A 6499-nucleotide genomic window follows, 5' to 3' on the forward strand; every position below is an offset into this window, starting at 1 on the left:
GTCCTAGAAGATGAAACAGACTAGTGCTTTGAAGACTTTGTATTAAAACTCAGGGCTGGAAATGAGGAAGGCGGCTGGGAGGATGTTGTAAAGGAGACCCAGGCCCTGAGCATTATGAAGTCATTGGCTGAGATTCTCCAGTTGAACAAGAGTTGCTCCAGCCTGGAGGGAGAGGTAGAGGCCTTAAAACAAGAGGCCAGTCAGTGCAGTGAGAGGAAGGCTCAGCTCCGTGATGTGGAGAGGTTCTTCATTCAAATGAAGGTTCTCCTGGATGTCTCTGCCTTCCATGCAGTGCCCAAAGGGTGACGTCTGAGCACCCATGACATAGAAGAGAAACTGCGAAAAGTGTGGTCATCTCCAGGAGTGGGGGTGAGGTATGAATTTGAATAGTAGGTTGTATAAATAATTTAAAATGATCTTTTCTATAAGTGTAATTTATGAGAAACAACTCCTTGGTGATTGTAGTGTGCATCCTGTCTTAGAGACACTACCACCCCTTATGAGTCATTATATTCTCCTGATGCTGGGTCTCCACGGCTATGAGAATGAAACATGCAGTGAAACATGCAGAGCTGACAATGAGCATAACCTGCCTGTCCCCATCAATACTTTCAGAAATACTTATCTCGACAACCCAAGCACAGCTGCTGAGGTTGGCACCATTCTGATTGGAAGGAAAAGAGAAGCAGTATGTCAATACACAGGTATTTCTGATATCTTAAATTTCCATCATCTGGGATAAAGGTCCAGGAGACTGCTTGCTAGGTTGTAGGGTTTATGTTTCGCTTTTGCTGAAGCTATCGAACCTATCGACTTACCAGAGTGCCTGCTCCATTTACATTCCCACCAGCAATGTAGGAGAGCTGACTCTTTCCCACATTTGATGTTTTTACCATGTGTTATAATAACCAGCTGTGCTAACAGCTGTGTAGTAGTGATAACTTTCAGGTTTTCATTTGCATTTCCCTTGTGGCTCATGATTTTGAACATTTTACTCTTGTGCTTATTTGCTATTTACACATTCTTTTTCATGTAATGTCTGTCCTTGTATTTTTATCCATATTGTTTGGATAGTTCTTTTTTTTTTTTCCTGTTGAGTGTTGAGAGTTCTTTCCTTATTCTAAGTAGAAGTTCTTTGTCAGATATGTGGTTTGCAAATAGGTTGTCCTAGTCTATAGCTTGTCCGTTTGAGTTCCTAATAGAAGCAAAATTTCTTAGTCGAGTGAAAGTTTACATTTCAGTAAAATCTTGTTTATCAAGTGTTTCTTTTGTGCAGTTTGCTTTTGGTTTTATGATTAAGAACCCACCAATCTCTAGGCCCTGAAGATCTTCTGCTGTGCTTTCTTTGAAAAAGTTTTGTACTGTTAGGATTTACTTTGAATCAAAGCTGTCATAAATCATGTTCTCATTTATATAAGGGGAGAAGTTTAGGCATAGGCATTTTTGTTTGGTTTCTATGCCAATGGATATCCAATGGCTCTGACACATTTTGTTGAAAAGAGCATCCTTCTCACTAAGTGTATTATTCACCTTTGTAAAAAATCCATGAGTCATAGTGGCATAGGTCTAGTTCTGGATCCTTTCTTCTCCTCTATTGATCATTTCTTCCACCAACACCACATATTCACATGGAATATACTGATTCCTCCTATTTCATTCCTTTTCTTTTTTTTATTTTTTTTAAATTTAAATTCAAGTTAGTTAATGCATAATGAATTTTTACTGTCAGGGGTAGCAATTAATGATTCCTCAGCTGCACATTACACCCATTGTGTATATATATATATATATTTTAAATTAAATTTAATTTATTTTTTTGTAAAGTTCAAGGATTCATTAGTTGTGTATAACACCCAGTGCACCATGCAATACGTGCCCTCCTTACTACCCATATTTCTTTATCCATCATCTCTTGATCATCACATGCATATTTTGGCAACTGTGGACATTGCTGCTCTAAACATTGGGGTGTAGTTGTCCAGTCAAATAATTAGATTTGTGTACTTTGGATACATATCTAGTACCGCAACTACAGGTTGTAAGGTAGTTCTATTTTTGACTTTTTGAGGAATCTCTATACTGTATTCCAGAGTGGTTGCACCAGTGTTCATTCCCACCAATAGGATAAGAGGGTTCCCCTTTCTCCGCATCAACACCGACATCTGTTGTTTCCTGACTTGTTATATTTAGCCACTCTGATGGGTTTAATGTGGTATCTCACTGTGGTTTTGATTTGGATTTCCTTCATGATAATTGATGTGGAACATTTTTTCATGTGTCTGTTAGCCATTTGTATCACTTCCCTGGAAAAAGATCTGTTCATGAATTCTCCCCATTTCTTGACTGAATTATTTGGTTTTTCTTGGTGTTGAGTTTGATAAGCTCTTTATAGATTTTGGATACTAGTCCATTATCTGATAAGTCATTTGCAAATATCTTCTCCCATTCCATGGGATGCCTTTTAGTTATTTTGACTGTTTCTTTGGCTGTGCAAAAGCTTTTTATTCCAATGAAATTACAATAGTTCATTTTTGGTTTTGTTTCCCTCGCTTTGGAGACACTGTCTAGCAAGAGGTTCTTGTGAGTGAGTCTATAGTGGCTGTTGCCTGTGTTCTCCTCAAGGATTCAGATGGATTCCTGTCTCACATTTAGGTCTTCTATCCATTTTCCATTTATCTCTGTGTATGGTGTATGAGAACAGTCCAGTTTCGTTCTTCTGCACGTGGCTGTTCAGTTTTCCCAACACCACTTATTAAAGAGACTGTCTTTTTTCCATTCAATATTCTTTCCTGCTTTGTTGAACATTAGTTGAGTATCGAATTTAGTATACATTTTTGGGTTTTCTATTCTGTTTCATGGATCGATGTGTCTGTTTTTGTGTGAGTGATTATAGCTTTGTAATACAGCTTGAAGTCTGAAATTGTGATGGCTCCAGTTTGATTTTCTTTTTCAACATTACTCTGGTTATTTGGGGTCTTTTCTAGTTCCATATAAGTTTATGATTGTTGCTTCCAGCTCTGTGATACCTGCTAATGGTATTTTGAAGGGGATTGCATTGAATGTCTAGAATGCTTTGGGTAATATAGACATTTTAATAATATTTTATCTCCAATCCATGAGCATGTAAAGGTTTTCCATCTCATTGTGTCTTCCTCAATTTCTTTTGTAAGTGTTCCACAGTTTTCAGAGTACACCCCTTGAACACTTCAGTTAGATGTATGCCTCAGTATCTTATAATTTTTGGAATAATTGTAAATGGGATTGATTCCTTGAAATCTCCTAATGCTGCTTCATTGTTAGTGTATAGAAATGAAACTGAATTCTGTACATTGATTTTATAACCTGTGACTTTGCTGGATTCCCGTATCATTTCTAGCAATTTTTGGTGGAGTCTTTCAGTATTCTACACACAGTATCATGTCATCTGGGAAGAGTGAAAGTTTATTTTCTTCTTTGCTCTTTCAGATGCCTTTTTTTTTTTTGGTCTGCTGAGGCTAGCACTTCCTGTACCATGTCCAACAACAGTGGTGAGAGTGGACATCCTGGTCATGTTCCTGACCTTACAGAAAAGCTCTAATCTTTTCCTCATTGAGGATAATATTCACTCTTGGCCTTTCATATGTGGCTTTCAGGATATTGAGGTATGCTCCTTCTATCCCTATATGGTGGAGGGATCATTTCAAGAAAAGATGCTTTATTTTTTCATATGCTTTTTTGGTATCTATTGAGATGGAGTCACTTGGGTTCCAGAGTGCTGGCTGGTCAACTGGGCAGGAGCCGGCAGCACGGGACTTATTAATACCTAGGATGGTCCACCCCTGGAAGGCCCACCCCCAGTCATTTTGACAGCTTCCTGTGCTAGCCCTGCCTTCAGAAGGTCACACCATTGTCACAAAAAGTCTGCAGGAAGACATTGGCAACACTTGAGCCAAGAGCTGACCTTGGGCAGAAGGACATGCACTGGCCCCTGTCCTCTGGATGCAATGTGCCTTTCCCAGTCCCACAAGTTTCCCTCCAAGATTACAGCCCTGACATTGTGAGGTGCTTTGGAGAGTCTGGAGACTGTGTCTAGGAACATACCTGGTAAAGGTCCTTCCACAATTGCTTCAGATTGTGTCATGGAGGTGTGGAACTCAAGTTACCTTTGGCCACCTAAGACGAGCCTCCTAATTAAGTTCCCTTCTATCGCATTACATTGTTTTATCTCTTTCTTTTCATTGTTTATATTTATTAATTAATAATTTAATTATTTTTGTTTATTTTATTTTATTTTTTAAAAGTTTTTTTTATTATATTATGTTAGTCACCATACAGTACATCCCTGGTTTCTGATGTAAAGTTCAATGATTCATTAGTTGCGTATAACACCCAGTGCACCATGCAATATGTGCCCTCCTTACTACCCATCACCAGTATTTTATTTTTATTATGATATGTTTGTCACCATATAGTACATCATTAATTTTTGATGTAGTGTTCCATGATTCATTGTTTGCATATAACACTGTGTGTTCCATGCAATTTGTTCCCTTCTTAATGCCCATCACTGGGCTACCCATTCCCCAAACCCCTCCCCTCTAAAACCCTGTTTGTTCCCCAGAGTCTATATTCTTTTGTGGTTCACTTTCCCTTCTGTTTATCCCCTCTTTGTTTTCCCCTTCCTTCTCCTACCAATCTCCCTGCTATTTGTTATGTTCCACGAATGAGTAAAATCATATAATCGTCTTTTCCTACTTGACTTATTTCACTTAGCATAATCTCCTCCAGTCCCATCCATGTTGCTGCATTGTTGGGTAATCGTTCTCTCTGATGGCTGAGTAATATTTCAAAGAATATATGGACCACATCTTCTTATCCATTTGTCTGTTGAAGGACATCTTGGCTCCTTGCACAGTTTGGCTATTGTGGAACATGCTGCTATGAACATTGGGGTGCATATGGCCCTTCTCTTCACTATGTCTGTGTCTTTGGAGTAAATACCCAGAAGTGAAATTGCTGGATCATAGGGCAGCTCAATTTTTAACTTTTTAAGGTACCTCCACACTGTTTTCCAAAGTGGCTGTACCAACTTCCATTCCCACCAACAGTGGAAGAGGGATGTACTTTCTCCACATCCTCTCCAACATTTGTTGTTTCTTGCCTTGCCAATTTTTGCCATTTAACTGGTGTAAGGTGGTATCTCAATGTGATCTTGATTTGAATTTCCCTGATGGCTAATGATTTTGGACATTTTTTCATGTGTCTGTTAGCCATTTGTATGTCTTCATTGGAAAAGTGTCTGTTCATATTTTCTGCTCATTTTTTGATTTGGTTATTTGTTTCTCATGTATTGAGTTTGAGTAGTTCTTTGTAGATCTTGGATACCAGTCCATTTTCAGAAGTGTCATTTGCTAATATCTTCTCCCATTCCGTGGGTTGCCTCTTTGTTTTGTTGATTGTTTCCTTGGCTGTCCAGAAGCAGTTGCTTTGGCCAATGTTGAAGATGTTACAGCCTATGTTCTTCTCTATTATTTTGATGGAATCCTGTCTCACATCAAGGTCTTTCATCCATTTGGAATTTATCTTTGTTTATAGTTTAAGAGAGGGGTCAAGTTTAATTCTTCTGTATATAACCGTCCAATTTTTCCAGCAACATTTATTGAAGAGATTGGCTTTTTTCCACAGGATGTTTTTTCCTGCCTTGTCAAAGATTAGTTGACCATAGAATCCAGGATCCATTTCTGGAGACTGTTTTCTATTTCGTTGGTCCTTTTGTCTGTTTTTGTACCAGTACCATGCCGTCTTGGTGATCACATCTTGTAGTACAGCTTGAAATCAGGCAACGTGATGCCCCCAGCTTTATTTTTATTTTTTAACATTTGCTTGGTGATTCCGGGACTTTTCTGGCTCCACACAAATTTTAGGATAGTTTGTTCCAGCACTAGTTTATTCTACTGGGTTTTGGTACTATTGTAAATGAAATCAATTCCCTAATTTCTCTTTCTTCAGTCTCATTATTCATGTATGAATGCAACTGATTTATGAGCATTGATTTTGTATCCTGCCACATTACTAAATTATTCTTTGAGTTCTAGTAACTTGGGAGTGGAGTCTTTTGGTTTTTCCATATAAAGTATCATGTGGTCTGGGAAGAGAGTTTGACTTCTTCTTTGCAAATTTGAATACATTTTATTCTTTTTTGTTGTCTGATTGCTGTTTCTAGGACTTCTAGTATTATGTTAACAATAATGGAAAGAGTGAGCATACTTGTCCTGTTTCTGATCTTAAGGGAAAGGCTCTCAGCTTTTCCCCATTGAGAATGTTATTGGCAGTAGGCTTTTCATAGATGGTCTTTATGATATTGAGGAATATGCCCTTTATCCCTACACTCTGAAGGGTTTTTATCAGGAAAGGGTGCTGTGTTTTGTCAAATGATTTTTCTGCATCAGTTGAGAGGAATATATGGCTCTTGTCTCTTCTCTTATTAATGTGTTCTATCACACTGACTGATTTGTGAATG

General features: G+C 38.2%; 1 pseudogene; it reads right to left on the reverse strand.

The window, feature by feature from the left end:
- LOC100476108 overlaps window positions 1–896 on the reverse strand; it is a 69643-nt pseudogene extending 68747 nt beyond the window's left edge.
- Window positions 897–6499: the final 5603 nt, after the last annotated feature.

Source organism: Ailuropoda melanoleuca, unplaced genomic scaffold (assembly GCF_002007445.2).
Source record: "Ailuropoda melanoleuca isolate Jingjing unplaced genomic scaffold, ASM200744v2 unplaced-scaffold7568, whole genome shotgun sequence".
In the NCBI taxonomy this organism is placed as follows: Eukaryota; Metazoa; Chordata; class Mammalia; order Carnivora; family Ursidae; genus Ailuropoda; species Ailuropoda melanoleuca.